Here is a 19,984-nt window from a genome sequence, read left to right on the forward strand (position 1 = left end):
TATTTCTAAATTCAGCCAATAGCCAAATTGAAATTGGAGTTCTAAGATGGTTTTTGGTGACTGAAAGCGGCACGTCTAGGGGCTGGGTTTGTGGCTCAGTGGTAGAAGCTCTTGCCTAGCATGTGTGAGGCATTGTGTTTGATTCTCAGCACCACATATAAAGAGATGAATAAAATAAAGGTCCATCAACATCTAAGAAAATAAACAAGCAGCATATCTTAGTAGAAAGATTATGCTTTTAATTTTGTTTCCTCAGAGTTCTTTGAACAGTCATTGTTTCTAGACTTTATTCTGGCTGTTTAGAATTGTCAAATAAATGATTTTTGAGTAAGTAAAGTATTAATGTATTTTTATGAAAATAGTAGCCATTTCTATTATTGTTATAAGATTGGAAAAGATATATATTCACTGTGACATGAGATACATACCTTAGTATTTTTATATGACAGAGGCTATTTATGAAGTATCACTACCAATTAAATTTGAAATGCTTGTTCTCCTATACTTATTTTTTAATCCTGAACCCAGAGTGTTATTAAATTCTCATTTTATTTTGATTCTGTTTCTTTTAAGTGATGCAATACATTGAATTTAATCTTTATTTCTTTCTCTTTCAGGTAAAAGATAGAGTATATCAAGGTAAATTTTTTGGCTTCTTCTGTAACTTGTAATAACCCTTTGTATTTTTGTTTGATGTGTGTTTTATGTATGTTAGAAGGAGATAGAGTGATTTTTGATGTCTATTTTTTTTTTTTGACTCCTGAAAATTTTACTATTCCTGGGTTGCTAGCTTGGATAATAGAGTAGATGTTGATGGTACCAACTGAGATAGAAGATGAGGAGGAACAAATTGTGGGAAGAAGATGATTAGTTTTAAATTGGGGTGTATTCACTTTGCATATTGATGTAATGCAAATGTATTACATTTGAACAGTATTTCTGTGCTAATGATTTAATCATACATTAAATAATTGATTCAAGTAGATAAGAATGGTAATGTGAGTCAGAATGCTTTCATTTTGTTTTTCCTCGCCAAAAATGTACATAAATTTGAAATGATTCCATTTTCTGAAAAGAAAGTGTTTTAAGAAGGGAGGAATATCAAATTACAACATTTTACTGTATTTCCCATCTTTGAAATGAGCTTAAATTGAAATATCATCATTCTTATATTTTCCTTAAATTTTAATAGTGTTTCATACCCTTATTGCTTTTAACTGTAGATTGCTTTTTAAAGGCATAATAGTTATGCCAAGAAGTATTTCCTCATAATGCCAGATAACATGTCTTTGCATTTAGTAGATTTAAGTGAATTTCATGTAGTGATTGTAATAATCTGGATTTTCCCCCTTTTTAGTTACTGAACAACAAATTTCTGAAAAGTTAAAGAATATCAAGAAAAAATTAAGAACTGGTGCAAAAATTGTCAAATTATAAACAGAAGGTATAATTATTTTTTTAGCTTCTTTCCTCCTTGATTCCAGCTTGAAACATTTCCATCTGTTTTATAGTTCAGATATTTTGAAATCATTTTTAAATTTTTGTTTCATTATTTCAAACAAACCATCGAAATCCTAAGTAATCATCATATGTATTAAGTACTGCTTTCTTCTGGAAGAGGTCACTTACATGGAAGTAAGTTTTAGTAACACTGTAATATGTATCTTTTAATTCTGAATGCTTTATTTTATATAGATCAAGGAATCAAAGAAACATGTCCAAGAAACCAAGAAACAAAATATGGTTCTCTCAGATGAAGCAATTAAGTATAAGGTAAAAATCCCTTCTTTTATGGGAGTTACATTCTAAACTCAAAAGTAAATGTAATGAGTAATTATTAATCTTGACATCTTTTTTCCTAGGATAAAATCAAGCTACTTGAAGAAACTAATGAGATTCTTGATGACAGAGCTAAAAGTCTTCATGTTATGTTAGAATCTGAGAGAGAACAGAATGTCAAGAATGAGGACTTGGTAAGAGTTTTGGCAGCTAAGTGTTACTGTAATTTGGCTTTTGAAGTATTTTGTAGAATTGGTTAAGTTGAACTTTCCCCATGCTGTTAACTAAAGTAAGATTAGGAGTCAGGGAAGTTGAACCCACTTCTGTCCATTTTGTGAAACTTTTCAGTACTGATCCAACAAATTAATTTTACAGGCCTAGGAAATATTTTTGTCCTCAATCCTGGATAATTTTCTTATTGCTTTGCTGTGCCCTCTGAAACATGCAGAAACTATTGCTCCATTGAACAGTGTTTGTATATTGTTTTGTTTTACAGCATCCTATTTTTTAATGCTTTTTACTTTAGAATAGTTCTATAATTACTTAAAAGTTGCAAAAATAGTCGAGAGTGTTCTGAAATATCCCACCCCCAGGTTAACTTGATTACCTAGCCGAGGTAGTATTCACCAGATTTCTCCACTGGGATTCTTCCAATCCCTTGCCTATTGTTTTCTTTGGAAGTTACTATGTTCAGTCCATAGTTACAGTATGAAGAGGTAAGGGCTAAGGATACAGCTCATGGTAGAACACTTGCCTAGCATGCAGAAGGCCCAGGATTCAAGCCCAGGCACTGCAAACAAAGAGTGAAGAGTTATGTTCCACTTCCTTGAGGAGCAAGTATCTTTATAATCTTGGAATTCTTCTGTATGTGAGATTTGTCTATTCCTTAGATTCTATCATTTTTTACTTCAGGCAAGAGAGCTTTAAAATGATCTTGGGAAATTTTTTTCCCTCCATCACTAGAAAAAATTTACTAATTTGAACTGGTTTACTGAAAAGAATAACTAATTTTCTATGCTTTTAAATATTTTATTTACTTATTTCATTTTCATTTTCTGTACTTTGACCTTTTAGTCTGGTTATCTGCTTTATCTCATAACCAGGAAGGTTGTGGATGCTATGCAATATTTACGCCTTCATTTTCCCTTGTCTCTTTTGGTTCTTGATTTTTTGCTTAGGACAAAGCTGAATCCCCTGCTTTTACCTGAAATGTAAGGGGAAGGTTTGAAATATATTTTGTTGTCTTTATCTTTTTTAGCATATGTATATATTTATATCAGTATTTCTACTGAAATCCTAATGCATATTTTGTGTTCTATTTTCACCTGGCAGATATTAGAAAACAAGAAATCTATAGAGAAAAGGATGTTATTTCAATGAATGTTATTTCAATGAATGCTTCAGAATTTTCAGAGGTAAACTTGCCAACACCTGCTACAGGATATTAATACTATATATTAGTTTTATTGAAGACCAAAAATTTAAAGCGTGCTAACATGTGCAAAAAATGAGAACTACATGATGTCTGGTTCAGGAAAATGTAACTTTTTTTTCCTGTGGAATTAATTCACTTACTGTGGTGTTTTGCATTAGGTTCAAATTGCTCTTAATGAAGCTAAGCTTAGTGAAGAGAAGGTGAAGTCTAAATGCCCTCAGGTTCAGGAAGAAAATGCTAGGCTTAAGAAGAAAGAGTAGGTAAAGAAAAATTGATGTCATACATAATGTAAGCTAGGGAAGTGAATATTATTATCTTGTATCTTGGATTTGTTTTCTAAGGTAAGGAATTATTCATGTAGGACCTTTTCTTAGATGTGCAAATTTAAACCTTTCTCCCCAAATTGAGTGCATATATATGTTCTCCATCTGTTTCGGATTTTCTATTCTGTACAGCTTATTTCAGTTCAGAGTGTTGGTCTTTTCTTATCAAACACCCATCAGTTATTAACTTGATAACCTCAAAGAAACTTCTTAAAGCAGAAAATTAAGTATTTTATAACCCATTTTTTTGGTAGTTACTTCTTCACGGGCCAAGGGAAGGTTATATGTTAAGAAGTCTGAATTCAGGAGACAGCGACATATGCCCATCCTTTACTACTGGAAGTAAGTTATATGAATTGGCAACAATTTTCTAGGGAATGCAATCAACATGGTCAACTTCCTTGACAGCCCTGACATTCTTACTGCAGCTCTGAGGGTTGGGGCCACTCTTTCCTCTTCCTTAACTGAGGTCTCAACCCTTAGTGACAGGCTATCAAGGAGGTATGGCTTTATATTTCCCTGTCTAAATCTTGTGGTCCTGATGTATCCAGGGCAAAACCCCACCTAACCCATAGTAATTCATCTGTTTTGACTTTTGAGTTGCAGCAAGAAATTGAAGATGGGAGTAAAATCAAATGCTGATCTCAGTGAGCAAATAAAATCATTGGAGAAGTCCCAGAAAGATTTATAAGTAGCTCTTACTCACAAAGATGATAATACTAATGTAAGTTTATTCTCCAAATACATGCTTCATCTCGTGAATTCTGAAATCTTCTGAATTAAAATTGAGAGACTCTTCCAACCTTTTACTTCTTTTCTAGGTTTTGACTAATTTTATTACACTGTTGAATTGGATAGAGAGTGAGTCGGAATCTGAGGGTCAAATAAAGGAGGAGATGAGTCAGAGAAATTAGCCAGTGAATAAGTAGGAGGTAAGATTGGCCTCAGGGAGGTTGAATTCTTTTTTGCTTTCCTGTCTTTAAGTACATAGACACCACTTTTCAGCTGGATGAATTTCTTCTTAAACTCTGTTTAGAATTGTAGATGCATATCACTGGATCTGTAGATGTTTCTGTAGATATGTCTTGCATTGGAGAGGTGGGTTGCTGGGGTGTAGTGTAGCAATAGGCATATGAAGAACACTGACTTATTTTTCCATCCCATTGAGAACTAGGTAAGTACACTGCAGTTGCAATAGTCATGTCTTAAACCTCTGAGTATTGAACATTTTACAGTAAGAGAAATTTGTTTCTTAACTTTATGCAGATGATATTTGATTTTGATACTTATCATGTCTATGGCTCTGTGGTTTTAAGGCCCATGGCAGTTTTAAGAATAGTGAGGTGGTTGGAGTCTTAAAATAAGGCTGTGAGAACAGAGGCTAGAGGCTATAAGGAAGCTAGAGGGAGGGGTAGCAGTGTTTACTGATGAGGAAAATATTTCCAGATGTTCTCTCCCAAGTTGGATATAGCTTGCATAGAGTGTTTTACACCACACCTGTTGGTAGATTCAAGGATAAAATAGAGGATTGAATCTTTCTAAATGAGACACTTAGTTGTACAGGTGGAGACAGATCTGAGCGAGAAGAAAGGCTTTTTAGAAGAATAGCACCAATAACATTTTTATTGCACAAACTAGGTACTTTTTTTCCCTTAAATCTAAGCTTGCAATTCTCTTAAGAGTCAATGAATCTACTCAGTTCAGTTGTTCAACTGATTTTTAATTTCAGTGTTTGAACATGGTCATTGTTTAGTTTGGGGAAGTTGGGAGAATATAGAGTTAAAAAGCAAGGAAATAAAAAGCAATTAACATCTTTTGTTTTTCAGGTGACCAGAGTGTGAAGGTGAAAAATCAACTTAAGTGACTGATGGATGTCACTTGGGTATAGTTCTTTGTAAGATCCCATAGTGCCTGTGAATTCTTCCTATGCCTCACTTTTAAGACTATGTCTCTCTTCTGCAATTTTTAAACTCAAACTGCAATATCAGTAGTTGAAGAGGATCTAAAACTTTTACAACTTAAGCTAATAGCCTCGATGTTCACAAAATGTAATCTAGAAGGTGGGTTCTTCTTGAGATGAAATTGCCATATGTTGGGAAATCTCAGACTCTTATGGAAAGATAAAGAATGGCCTCTTGCTTTCATGCTTCTCATTTTTCTCAGCAACTGCCCCCTCAAACAAGTTCTCAAGTCCTTGTACACAAATATAGAGATCAGTTGTTTTATCTTTTAACAGACTAAATAAAGAAATTAGAAGATGACCGCAATTCACTGTAGTCTGCTAAAGCTGGACTGGAAGATGAGTGCAAAACTCTGACGCAGAAAGTGGAGATTTTAAATCAACTGTACCAGCACAAGGAGATGGCTCTGCAAAAGTAAGATTTTCATTGTTTGTTATTGTTATCACTCTGTGACCTAATACAGATAATTTTATCTTTTAAAAAATTATTTACAGTTTCTTCCAGTTGTAATTAATAGAGATTTGTTTTTTCTCCTTTGTGGTTTGTTTCCCATTACTTGCATTTTTCTTTCCATCTAACCAATTGTCAAATTCATATGAAGCGGAAGTGGCTAACTGGTACTAATAGTCACTGATGTGGAAATACCTCCTTTTGAAGATCCAGATGCTTTCTATGATCCCACCATTGTTTCAGTTTCCTTTCATTGTGATCAGTCATGTAATTCTAATATGCTTTGAACTTATATCTCTAACTCTTGACCTTTAAAATCCTGAGTGATTTGGATGGCATTTTTCAGAATAAAAACTTCAAAAGAGAATAATATTTACTTAAGTTTTGAACTTGAATATCTCAGATGTTCACACTAAACAATTGAACTGTGGCGAGGATCTTAGGAGTTCTGATTACAGAAGTGCTTGTTTGTAGTACATATTTATATATTAGTCTTCTCAAATGCACATCTCAATGAGCTAGTTTTCCTTTGAAAGATAAATTTCGGCAGTTAATTTGAAGTTTTTCATCCACAAAAATATTTGAATTCTCTAAAATAGGTTGTTTGTGTCAGATTTCATTTGTGTTTGCTCCTGTATTTTATTCTTTGGCATATATATAGCAGTCTTTGTCTTGAAGTAAAGACCTTACAGACATAACTATTTTTAGGTATTTTTGACTTCTACTGCCTAATGCCATTAAACACTGAAACTTTACCATTAACTTTTCTAATTCTGTGCTCTCCAAGCAACCTGTTTAGAATCTCAAAATTTTGTTCTAAATGCTTGACCTGCTTCAAAGAAACATCTCTCATTTCATCACTTTTTTTTTTAAAGAACACCTTTTTTCTCTGTCCCTACTAGTAATCTGAATGACCTAAATGGCAATTGATTTTCTTTGTGATGCAGTCAAATATAGCACTCTTTTCTTCAATTCCTCCAAAATCCATTCAGTCCTCATCTGTGGTTTGTACTCTGTTACTTATCCCCAGGCACTATTAGTTCATGCCTGTGTCATCTTCTCTGTTAGTAACATAACTAATCACCTGTCTTCATTCTTCACTTTTTTATACGACTTCTTTCAAATTCTGATTCATTTTCTTTACAACCTCTTGAGTGGACTTTCTAAAGTACAAGTCCATCCATGTCAATATGTACCTGAAGTTTATGAAGAATTTGCTTTCTATTTCATTACCTGTTTTTTCATTCTTGTGTCTTTTGAATAGTTTAAATATTTTTAATTATTTTGCTCATCCCCTGTGTAAGCTTGGTGATATATTGTTATATTCCTCTTGTTATATTCCTCTTCTTATAATTTAAAGGCTATGGTATATATCCTGAATTTCATAAAAACCGGACATAGATTAATAGATTTATTTATTTATGTGCTTTAAGTAGCTCCTGAATTAGATTAGATACTGTTATGATAATGTATGTTAGTACTTCATATACTGCAAACTCCACAAGACATTCATTCAACATTCATTCAATTTATACACATATTTACAGTTTCTGTAGTTCTTCATTCTACATTGTTGGTCTCCTTTGAAATTACTTTCATTCTGTTTGAACATTGTCCTTTAGTGACAGATTTGATGAATGTATCAGAATGTAGTATTAGGATAAACAGAGAATAGCATTTTTATCCATTAAATATTGCTACCTTTATAATCTATATTATAGTAGGTTGACATTGTAAGCTCCCTGATTAGAGTTAAAACCAGTTTCCATTTTTAAAGAATCTTCTGGTTACTGAATTTTGACTGTTACTTAGTTTTAGCACTTTAAAGATAGCCAATTAATTATCTTCTGTTTTAAATTTTTTCTTTAAGGAGTCCATTATCATTGTTGTTTCCTTTTCAAATGTCTCATCCCTGCCCTAATTCCTGTAGTCATTTCTCTCTCGTCTTTTAACCGTTGTATCAGGGAGTATCTAGGTGTAGTTCTCCCCACACTCCCTTACCTCTTGCATTTATGCTGCTCGGGGCCATTAACCATTTCTTGAGTTTTGGAGTCTTTTTTCTAAATGTTAATTTTACCTCATTTTCTCTTCTAATTCCAATAAAACATGTTAGAATTTGATTTCCCCTGCCTCCTACATTCTGAATTTGCTTCATTCTGAATATTTTCTTCTGATCTCTCTTAAAAGTGCTAAGATTTATTTTACTTCTCAAATCTGCTGCTAAAATAATTCATTAATGAGTTATTAGTTTCAGTTACTATATTTCAGGTTTTTAGAAGATATTATTTTAGTTGTAGATGGACACAATATGTATCTTTTATTTTGTTTATTTTATGTGGTGTTGAGGATGGAACCCAGTGTCCCACATGTGTGAGGCAAGCACTCTAGCACTGAACCACAACCCCAGGCTTTTTTAAGTTTTTGTTTTCTTTGTGGGTACCTACAAGCTCAAACCAGAACTTTGAGCATGTGCTCTACCATTGGCTATATCCTCCACTTCCTTGCTCTTGTCATAAGGGACAGGGTTTCACTGTGTTTTCCAAGCTATCTTCAATCTCATCATTCTGCCTCTGCCTCCCGAGTATTTGGGACTATAGGTAGGCCACCACATCCAACTGTTTCTTAGTTTTGTAGTTTCTAATCCTTTGATGAAGTTCATAATCTTGACTTTACTTCCTGGACTATGTAAAGTCACAGTGATTTTAAAACATGTGTGATAATTCTTTTGGGGGTTCCCTTTTTGGTTAGAGTTTGCTCATAGAATTTTATGTTAGGGAATGCCCGGTCAGTTTTGACTGGCAAGCACTGTGATAATTATAGATGAAATTTGAGACCTAAGATGATGAAGTTATCTTCGTTTTTTAAAAAAAAATTTAGTTGTCGTTGGATATTTTAATTTAATTTATTTATTTATATGCGGTGCTGAGGATCGAACCCAGGGCCTCACACATGCCAGGCAAGCGATCTACCACTGAGCCACAACTCCAGCCCCTGAAGTTATCTTCTTATAGAAAAGAGTTGAGGTTACTCAGTAAGATTGTCACTTTAACCTAATTGGCAATTAAGATCATTCAAAAATGACTTTTGTCCTTTCAGTGTTTCAGTGTTGTTCCTTTTGGATATTTTGTCTGTTCATTACTTCAGTGTGCAGTACTTTCTAGTCTTAACCCAAAGTCTAGAGCTTTTACTAGGGGTCACCCTTACTTATAGCCCTAAACACTTTTTTCTGTGAGCCCAGGAATTTGATGAAGTCTTTGTTCAGACTCTTTATATCTTTGTGTAATCTTCAATGCGTGGGTGAACCAAAGAGAAAAGTACCTTAAAAAGCCAGCCTTAATTATAATCCTGAGATTCCTTTTTCTAATGGATCTTGGCCACATACACATATCTTCACTGCCTTACCAACTCTGATCCCTTCAAACACATTCTGTGCATTCTTATCAAGGTGTTTTGATTATTCTCAGGCTACTTCATTGATTATCGGAAACAAATTTCTCTCTCCTCTTCCTCAAGGCTCAGTTTTTTTCCATATTCCTTCTTAAGGTAGAGTCAGGGGGGAATTGTTATATTCCTTTAGTCATCATATATATCTTTTTTTCTTTTAAAATGTCAATAGACCTTTAATTTATTCATTTCTCTATATGTGGTGCTGAGAATTGAATACAGTACCTCACACATGCTAGGCAAGCGCTTTACCACTGAGCCACAATCCCAGCCGGAGTCATCATTTATATCTTAAACAGTGAGCTCCTTTATTCTTTAGCATCTTACAAGGTAACTAGTATATTATAGACGCTCATAAAATATTTGCTGAAGAATTAAATGAGCAGTTAGAAAAGACTACATAACCCCCTTTTCTATTTGGTTACTATAGTTCTTCTAATTTTCCTTTAGATTTATGGAAAATTAAGTTTCAAGTTACTTATCTTTTGAATTGGAACTATGGCTAAAGCAGTACAAGGATAGCAGAAAGTATTTTTTGAACCCTTAAATGTGTCTACCTTTGTTATAGTAGATGAGTATCTTGATTTTCATGATCAAAGTTAAAACTTGTCAGTAGATAATATCCTGATCATGGGTCAGTCTGGATTCTTTTTATGGTTGATAGACATTGTCAGAACTCAGATTTGCCTTTTTGCTTAATCACAATTATTTTGAAATAGGTGTGTAAAGTGTGAAAATGTTCTGTGGTTAATTGTATAGTTAGAAGACATGTCCTGAAAAGCTTTTTCTTTGACTGACTCTATCTTGGTACCAGTCTTAGATTGGGAAACAAATTCCTCCATGATGAAGATGTACTTAGCCATGGCAGAAATGACAGAGAATTCTCCCCTGCTTTATCCTGATATGTTTGTGTCAGGTTGATCAGTCCTGACTTTCCACAATGAAGTAAAGCGAGTTTTCATCATCTTAAGCATAGGAGATTTGCCCTTGGGGCACATATTGTTTTTACATTTGTTTTATGTACTGGTAAATAGGGAATTAAGAGCAGAAGTTAGAAAATGTAAGTGATTTGCCAGTTTTGATTTCCTAAATACTGGTTTGAATTCCTTCCTGTTTTATAATCTTAAACATTTTAGAGAAGGGTGGGAAGTGACATTTGAATAGAACAGTCATACACACTGCCAGGAGAAAAGAGAAAATTTGACTTGAAAACTGGTTTTATTTTAGGAAACTGAGTCAAGAAGAGTATGAGAGACAAGAAAGATAACAGTGGCTGTCAGCTGCAGATGAAAAGGTGATTTTGGTTGCAGAGGAAGTTAAAACTTACAAGTGAGTTCAATGTCTAATGAACTCTAGTGTTAGCTTTCTTTTGAATCTGCTTTTACATTATGTAGAAGAAAATAGCACAGAAGTATAAGTAATGAGAGGATATGAATACATTCAATTCACACAGAAGAAAAATAAATTTCAATTGAATAAATGAAAAATGTTAACAAAAATTTATTTATACCCAAATGCTGGCAAGACCATAAGGGAACTTGGTTCATGCAAACAAGTCTGAGGGTTTTGTATGTTGGAGTAATTCTTTAAGAAAGCAGTTTGCTGTGTGATGTATCAACCATTAATGTGCCATTTGATAGACCTGTGAAATCTGTGGATATAATTTCAAAAAATAAAGAAGTTTTAAGGAGGAAGATATTTCTAGTAAAATTATTTGAGAACACATTGATGAACAGTTAAGGAAATTATAATTTATCAACTCAGAATCTCTCACAATTAAATTATAAAGTAATTAGATAGTATTAGGTTTTATTTATTTATTTATTTATTGATCCTGCGGATTGAACCCAGGGATGCTTTACCACTGAGCTATGTCCCCAGACCTTTTTTTACTTTGAGACAGGGTCTAAGTTGCATATATTCTCACTAAATTGCTGAGGCTGGCCTCAAACTTGTGATCCTCCTGCCTCAGTCTCCCAAGTCACTGGGATTACAGGTATGTGCCATTGCACCTGGCTGTAATATTAGTTTTGATCTCACAGGATTCATATACCCATATAAAATGTTTTTCTTATGTATGTGAAGTCTTTAAAAGTATAGAAGAGTAAAGGGAACATGGTCAGATTGTTTCAGATTTTATTCAATTTTTTTAACTAATAAAACCAAGTATAATTTTTAGGCAGAGAATTGAAAAATGGAGGAAGAATTACGGAAAACAGAGCATTCATTTAAAAATCAGGTAGTAATTAATACTGTCCTATAGTCACAGAATTTTTTGATATCTAATACAGACAATTATAGGCTATAATAATGAGTCCCCTAAACATTTTTTTAATGTGTTGTCTTTTTCAGATTGCTACTCATGAGAAGATGGCTCATGATATCTGGGTAAGATTTTTTCACCCATTTTTTATTTTGTGTATAGTCTACACAACCGAATTTGAATATTTTTTCTCTAATAACTCAAAGCTCGTGCTGCAGAAAGAGCAATAGCTGAAGAGAAGCTGGAAGTTGCTAATTTGGGATGCAAGTATGTGATTTTGATATCTTACTATATGTTTTTTAGTGTTTTAAGGCTGTGCTAGATGGTATCTAAGAAGGACTAGATTACCGTTTCACATTTAAGTCCATTCTTTCTCAATATTCAAGATTATTGGAAATGACCCAAAAGTTGGCAATGCAGCAAGATGAACCTGTGATTGTAAAACCAATGCCAGGAAGACCAAATACACAGAGAGGTAGGGAGCACTTTGTAAATGGAGGTAGACTATTTCTTGGTGCAGAATATATGTAAATTACTTTTTATTTCTGTGTGTAACCATTATGAAATAATCTGAATGACTTGCTAAAGGGCGGGTAGTGTAAAGGCTGCTTTTAAGTGGTAACAAGGCATTGTTGTCTTTAGGTCCACTGAGCCAGAATGGCTCTTTTGGCCTATCCCCTGTGTGTGGTGGAGAATGTTCCCCTCTGCTGACAGCAGAGCCAGCTGGGAGACCGTTCTCTGCTACTCTTAATCGAAGAGATATGCCTAGAAGTGAATATGGTGAGCGTTCACATGTTGCTTTGCAATAAACTGTTTCAAGCCCCCCCCCACTTTTGAGTATTCTAATGAAAACATTATAGAATTTGGTCCTGTACAATATATAGAAGAAAATTTCTTATTTTGTCTTATTGGATAAATAATGTGCTGTAAAACCTGCTGTAGAATAGAATTTTTTTTTTCCTGGAGGTCCCTGTATTATTTTTTTTCTTTAAAATTTTACACTGTGAAGTGTAAGCCTTGATCTTTAAATTAACTCTCTATGGTGTTCCTTTCTCAAATATTATAAAAGCAGCCTTAAAACTTTATGCAGCGTGTATATTTCCATTGTCCTTATAATAATATGTAATAGTCTTAGTTCCAATTTTAAATATGTCTATAGTATTGGTAAGTTTGGAAGTCAGGTTATACAGACTGAAGAAAAGCCAGCCTACATACTTCAAGTCTATAGCTTGAAGTTCAGGACCAGTACTATTAATTGCAGGGCTTCCTGCTGCTCTTTCAATCCAAGGCAGTTCTTTTTTTACTTACTTAAGTCTCTGCATAAATTGTGACTTATATATTGGACAACCAGTCTTTGATGTTGCTTTCTAGTTATTGTTGAACCCTGACCTGTCCACAATTGGTTTCTTTCTTCTGCAAAATACATGCAAGGGCTCTGTTCTTTCTTTCCCAAGGGTCAATGGATGGACCTTTACCTCATCCTCAATGGTCTTCTGAGGCATCTGGGAAACACTGTACCTCTGTTAAGTGACCAAGTCATTTCAAAGACTCTAGGATTGTGGATGCAGGATTTTTATTCTTTTCACGTTGGAATAATTCTAAATTCATTTTTTGACCTCTAACAGACCCGGGATGTAGTCCAGCTCCTGTGAACAGCAGCTCCAGGAGCTCTTCTCCAGCCAAGGTGATGGATGAGGGTAAGGTAAGTTCTACAGGCATTGTGAATCATGAGGTCATACATTAGGTCATGTAGCTTTCCTACAGCACTTGCTCTTTGTCTCATCCCTGTTTGTGTTCTATTTGTACTACCCCATTTGTTTTTTTTTTTAAAGCAAACTGTTCCCCAAGAACCTGAGGCCCCTTCAGTTCTTACTGTTACTTCTTTGGCTGAGCATCCAGTAGCAGTAAATACTTACAGGTTGAGGACTGAACTGGGCTTCTATTCTGTGTATTTCTGGGAAGGATATGAGGAGCATGACATTGACCTTGTTTGCTTTAAACTGCATGCAATACTGAGCTTACTTTTCTCCTTAACTTGGGAGTGTTGCTGGAGTGTGTGTAACCATAATTAACTTCAGAATGTGAAAAGTTATCACTCCAAGTTTACATTGTATTTTGTGTTGAACATTCTAAGGCAAAGTAAATTCATTATAAATTACATAATTCATCCTTATTGTCCTTGGGAGTATGCTGTTTAGGAGTTCCTCCATTTGTAAGGTAGGAGGCAAACCTGATTTTGAGTGATTTAAATTAGATGGGTAACATTTTCTGGAAGTGAAATACTGTTTTGGTGAACAATGATAACCTGAAATGACCTGTTGAGCCAGTCCCAAGCAACAGACTCATTTGTTCACATGAGCGCATTCTTTTGTAACTTGTGTAGCTATTATATCTGGTAGGTCTTCTGCTGCTCTGTATTAAAATAAAAATTTAATTGCTTAGTTTCCAACCCACTTCGCATAGGAAATAGTCAATATCTCATATGGTGTATGGTAAATGAAAGTAAATATTAAAACTTTGTCTTCCTAATCTGTGTATATAGCATTGTATTGGAAAATACTTGCAAGTTCATGTATGTCTATACCAGGATTATACATCGCTTGAGAAATCTTTTTATCTAAGGGAAGCTTAGATAAGACCCCAAAGCCCTTCACAGTTGAAGACTTTAAAGAGAGTAGAGACCATTTGTAGAGAGAAGTTGAGGTGGGAAGAGTATAGCTTAGAGGCAAACCTGGGATTGAGTTCCAGCCAGGCCTTTTACATGCACTGTGACCTTCAGCAAATTTGCCTCAGTTCCCTCTTATTTAAAATAAGTCACTACTTAAAGTTCTGAGAGTTTGAATAATATATGAAAGGCTTGCTGAAGATACTCTGAATAATAGCTGTTATTACATGCATAGAGAATGGAGTTTTCATTATGTTCTATACCTTCTTAATATGGAAGTATTGAGCTATGGTGATGAAAGAGATGTGGTGGGGGAGGGGCTCCCTTTGAAATAGAGTGTAGTGAATACAGGATGATGTGCTGGTCAGAAATCACCTGTTAACTTCTGCCAGTCTTCTTGCCTTTCCCTTTCCTGTGCAGATATAATCAGTAACACAAACTGCTCGCTCTTGCAACATCCTTTTAACCTCTGTAAGCTGTCAGTGAGAACGCATGGGAGTGGTAGAGTTTTGTTGCACTGATGGTGCTCTCTGGACAGGTGCCTGTCCTGGGTTTTAGCTTTTACCTTGTTGGTACTTTGTCTTAATATACATGAATTTTACAACTTTAACTGCTTTCAAATCTTAAATTGCAGGTTAATATGGCTACAAAAGGGCCCCCTCCTTTCCCAGGGGTATCTCTCATGGGCTCCCCTGTGGGAGGGCCTCTATCACCACCTGTTCAATATGGACCACCACTTCAGCTTGGTGGGCCATTTGGACCTCAGCCACTTCCTCCACCATTTGGTATGATGATCTGAAAACTAGTGATTGACTTATAAATCATATTCATCTTTTCTTTCTATTCCTTGCTAAAACAGTTGCTATCTCTGGACTTTACAATGCAAGGATAAGGCTGACTAGGTACATTTTAGCTTTTTCTCCAGTTTCTTGGGACACATGGGGCACTACATAATCTTATACTGATATAGGCAGTAGCTATCTCTCATAGACAAGGAAAGGAGCTATGTACAGGAAAACTAGAAATATTACTTCTGCAGATGTTTGTTGGAAATCAGTGGCTATGTACTGCAATGGATGGAAAGGTGGACGAGATGCATACCATACCTTAAAATGTCACAGATACGTATGTCCTACAATATAAAGTTGTAACCACCCATAATAGACGCATAAGCAATAGGTTACAGAATATAGAAAATGAAAAGTCAAACCCTCCTCACCTTGAGAAAAGTCAGAGGGAAGGGTAAGGAGGATTTAACACTGACCTAATAAATGTTGCTGAATTTAATTAGGTGGCTGTGGAAGGCCTTTTCCAGGAGGGCATACACCTCAATTCTGATGGTATGTATGAGGTCCATGCTGAAATACTGCATGAATTTTTAATTGATACAGTAGTAGACAGTGGTATTTCCTTTTATCAAAATTTCTTCAATGCAATGAAGTTCTTATTTCATGATCTATCCTCTTGTCATGGTATATAGTACTTCCAGATAAAAATGGAGCTCTTTTGAGATAGAAATAATTCTGCATTTATATGGTGGCGAAACAAAAAAGACAAGCCTGGAGCTAAGTAGAGCCATGTTTAAATCCTTCATATGTTGCTTCATGGCTGGTTGATCATAGGCTGTAACCTAAATTTGTTCAAGCTCAGTTTGCCTCATCTGTCAAGTCAGGATGTCACCGCCTGATTTTCTAGGCTTGGGAGAAATGATGAGAAACTATATTAACATACTTTAAATCATCCTAATTTATAAATTTCTGTGTATTTACATAACTTCCCTTTTATTTTCCAGGTCCTGGTGCGCATTCACCATTAGGCTTAAGAGAATATGCACCAGGTGTTCCACCTGGAAAATGGGATCTGCCTCTTGACCCTCAGGAATTTTTACCAGGACCCACACCATTTAGACCTTTAGGTTCATTTGGTCCAAGAGAGTACTTCATTCCTGGTACCTGATTACCACCCCCAACCCATGGTCCCCAAGACTACTCACCATCACCTCCTGCAAGAGACTTAACACCTTCAGGCTCTACAGATGAGCTTTTATCTCCTCTCAGAGCAGTAGCCAGGACTGCTTGCACTCTTTAAAACAGAGCCTGTAACCGTGACCTCTGACACTTAGTCAGAATGTGGACTGTGCACCCTTCATTGTGTTAAGGGATTATTGGCTTCAAAATCCAAAAGTTTTAAGGTTTGTTTTTAGAACTAAGCGGGCTTGGCAGTATGCATTTTTGAGCCAAAAAATTCAAAACTATTATTTCCCCCTCTAAATAATGATCACCTCTTAAGCTAAAGTAGCCTTCCAACTTTGAAATGTGCAGTAAGGAATACGTGTGTTATAGTTAATGTAGCATATATAATTGCTAAATGATTTAGAATGTCATAAAATATGAAATTTCCTGTGGAAGTGCCTTATGAACATGTATTTCCATTATCCTATTTTGAGTGTATTCCAGTTGATACAGAGCAATGGTGTTCATAAGCCTGATCTTTCTTTCTCAATATCTGGTCACAGACTGTTACACTAAAAATGTTTACTCAAAGATCCTAAACTTATTTCCCTTCTTGCGAAGTTCGTTGTAGTGATAGTTCATAAAAAAAATGTTTCTTAATATTCCTCAAGTGTCTGTTGATTCATTGGATTGTCATGAGACCTGTGCCATTTGGGAAGCATGTACAATCAGACTCAGAACTGAAGATGGTGACTTCACAGCACACATCCTGTTGCTCACTGTTAAGGAAGCTTGACCTTGGTCACCTGTGGACTCTACAAGGGATCTCTTTTACTCCTGAGAATTCTGCGGCTCTATTTATAGCACATTCATGTACTTTTTTCCAACCCTCACTGCCTATCTGAGAATGAGTTTACATTAGTAGAAGAATTGTTTTACTAGATGCCCCTTCAGCATCTGGTCTGGTTTGGTTGTACTGGGGAGAACCCAGGGCCTCACACCCACTAGGCTGGCACCCTACCACTGGGCTACTTCCCCAGTCCTTTTCTTAATTTTAAGACAGTATTTTGCTGAGTCTCTGAGGCTGGCCTCAAACTTATGATCCTCCTACCTCAGCTGGGATCACAGGTGTACACCACCACCCAGCCCAGGTGTCCTGATTCACCTTTGTCCAGGTTGGTGGACTATTACCTGCATGCAGGTAAGGAACTCAACAATGTGATAATGCTTGGGGCTGGTGTGCAAGGTGAAGCGTGAAGACAGGGCACTGGTGTACTTCACCTCTCAGCCTCCTCACATGAGAGCACAGCAGCCTCCCAATGGAACCTCACAGGTCCTGGAAGTTCAACAAACCCCAACCAGCACTCCACAGAGGGAGGACCACTCTCCAGGTGCCTCTGAGAGTGGCAGGCTGTAAGGCCAGGAAGAACCCAGCTCTACAGCAGGGTGGGGTTCAACACTGTCCAGATCCACCATGTCCACATGGATGGCATCCATGGCCAAATGCACACTGATGGCATTTACTGGGCTAAGCCACAGCTGGGAATGCGATCAGCTACTGGCAACTCACATCTGGTCTTCAGCCAGACCAACTACCAAGCCCCTGTGTTTCAGGAAAATGTGCAACAGCCAGGACCATCACAAAAACCATTTTTGCTGAAACTGGAATCACAGTGACCGACTCCCAGTTTCTTTGCATTAAAGACCTTTACACTCTCCTGGCTACCAGTGGGGAAACTGAGGGACAGGAGCTCATGCACTATGTTCAAGACACACTGATGTGTAACTGATAAAAATAACATGGTACAGCTTGAGTCTTTTCTGTCCAGTTTCCAGAACTTAAATACAGGTAGAAGAACCCTTTTAAAAACAACCCTACAAATTTTAAGTTTTAAATACTTAAAAAGGCAGATTGTTTTAGTGTCTACATTTTGAAGTGATTCTTTAGCAAAAGAAATTTTCATTTGGCAATAAAATCAATTTATGTGGCAAAATTTGCTGAAGGCACTTAGAAGATAATTCAGTTAGTCTTATCAGCTATACATTGGTTTGATGAAAGAGGTTACTCCATTATAAAACAATTTTCAAAAAGAGCCACATTTGTAGCTCAGTGTCACACCACTTGCCTATCATGTGTGAGACAACAGGTTTGATCCTCAGCACCACACACAAATGAATAAAATAAAGGTGTGTCCTTCCACAAATAAAAGTATTTTTTAAAAAAGCCACATTATCCCAAGTCTCATTTTTCCTTCAGGTTTAGCCCACTGTCTACAGATGTAGAGAAAATCTTTTAGAAACAGTAGGAGAGCTGGAGAGAAATATAAAGTATCAATCTGTTTATTTTATTCTTTAAAATAAACAAAGCAATACCACCAGCTGTTTTTCCACCACCTGGGAATAATTTTAGGGCTGACATTGCTACTCTTTCCTATGACACTTTGCCCTCTGAGTCATCTCCACTGAATGCAAAGTATGACGATTTATGGAGCCCCTCATGGCCCTTCAGTTTCCACTGGGACAACTGCTTAAGCCCTGGCTCCCTCTTTGGAAGATGACCTTGCTGGGATCAACAGCCCTCTGCCACTGTTCCTTAATAGCCAAAGAGGCTGTAAGTGGAAATCCAAACTCCATCTCCGGGGGTTGGCTTGGACGCCCTTGAGTGTGCAGAAAACTCATGAAGAGGTCGGGAGCCAGGCCCCCCCAAGCCCCAAGTGCTTGAGCTGCAGACCCCAGGTGGCAGAGCATGAGACTCACTCCAAATATCCCTGCTGGGATTCACAGGGTTCACACAGCAAAGGCTCAGTATGTGCAGAGAAAGGGCAGGATCCATACTCCTCCCAGGCCAACCTGCAGCTGCACCCTCTCTGTCACCCTGCCCTGGGCTCTCCCAGCCTTCAAGTCACTGAGTCTGCTGCTGAGCAGCTGGGGGACCGTTGGGCAGTTACCTTCTTTCATTCTCATGCTCCTCTTCCAACACACTCAGCCGCTTCGCACACAGCCGGCTGGTGGTCACCCCTCAAGGTCTGGCTAGAAGCTCTCTGTGCAGATGAGTGCTGCATAAGAGACCTCTGGGCAGATGACCTGGAGGATGCTCTTCCTGGACAGACATTAGTAACAATTAGATGTCCCAGAAAACCAATGACGAGCATCCTAGCAGACATCACTTGCTTTATACACACAACCATCTTGGTAATACACACGTACACACAGCACATGCCCACACATATTTGCACACACACATGTGTGCATAGACATATGCATGCACACTTAGACGTGAAGTTATGCACATGTACACACATGCCCACACAGCACACATGAGATATATATATATATATATATACATATATATATATATATGCGCTCACAAACATGTGTGCTCACAGGCACATGCACATGTCCATGCACATACTCATACACATGTGCACACCTGGTGCTCACCCACATGCACACACACATTCCTACACATAAGCATTTGCACACATGCACAATTCCTAACCTGCATCTCTGCCACATCCTCTCTCCCTCTGCGCCCCACCCCAGTCAGGTTCCCATCCTTCCTGGGTGCAGGGCCATCACTGCCAACCACGCACACCCTCACACACTCGCCTGAGCCCCTCTGAGTCTGGGGCCATTCACTCCAGGCTAGACACTGCCTCCCAGGGTCCCTCCTGGATCAAAGTCCTGATTATACAGATCTCAAGCGTCTGAA

The 19,984-nt window shown here is 36.8% G+C and overlaps 1 pseudogene; it reads left to right on the forward strand.

Moving 5' to 3' along the window:
• Positions 1–3,821: 3,821 nt before the first annotated feature.
• LOC124979391 (transport and Golgi organization protein 1 homolog) lies at positions 3,822–16,422 on the forward strand (annotated as a pseudogene).
• The last annotated feature ends 3,562 nt before the right edge of the window (positions 16,423–19,984 follow it).

Source organism: Sciurus carolinensis, chromosome 3 (genome assembly GCF_902686445.1).
Source record: "Sciurus carolinensis chromosome 3, mSciCar1.2, whole genome shotgun sequence".
In the NCBI taxonomy this organism is placed as follows: domain Eukaryota; kingdom Metazoa; phylum Chordata; class Mammalia; order Rodentia; family Sciuridae; genus Sciurus; species Sciurus carolinensis.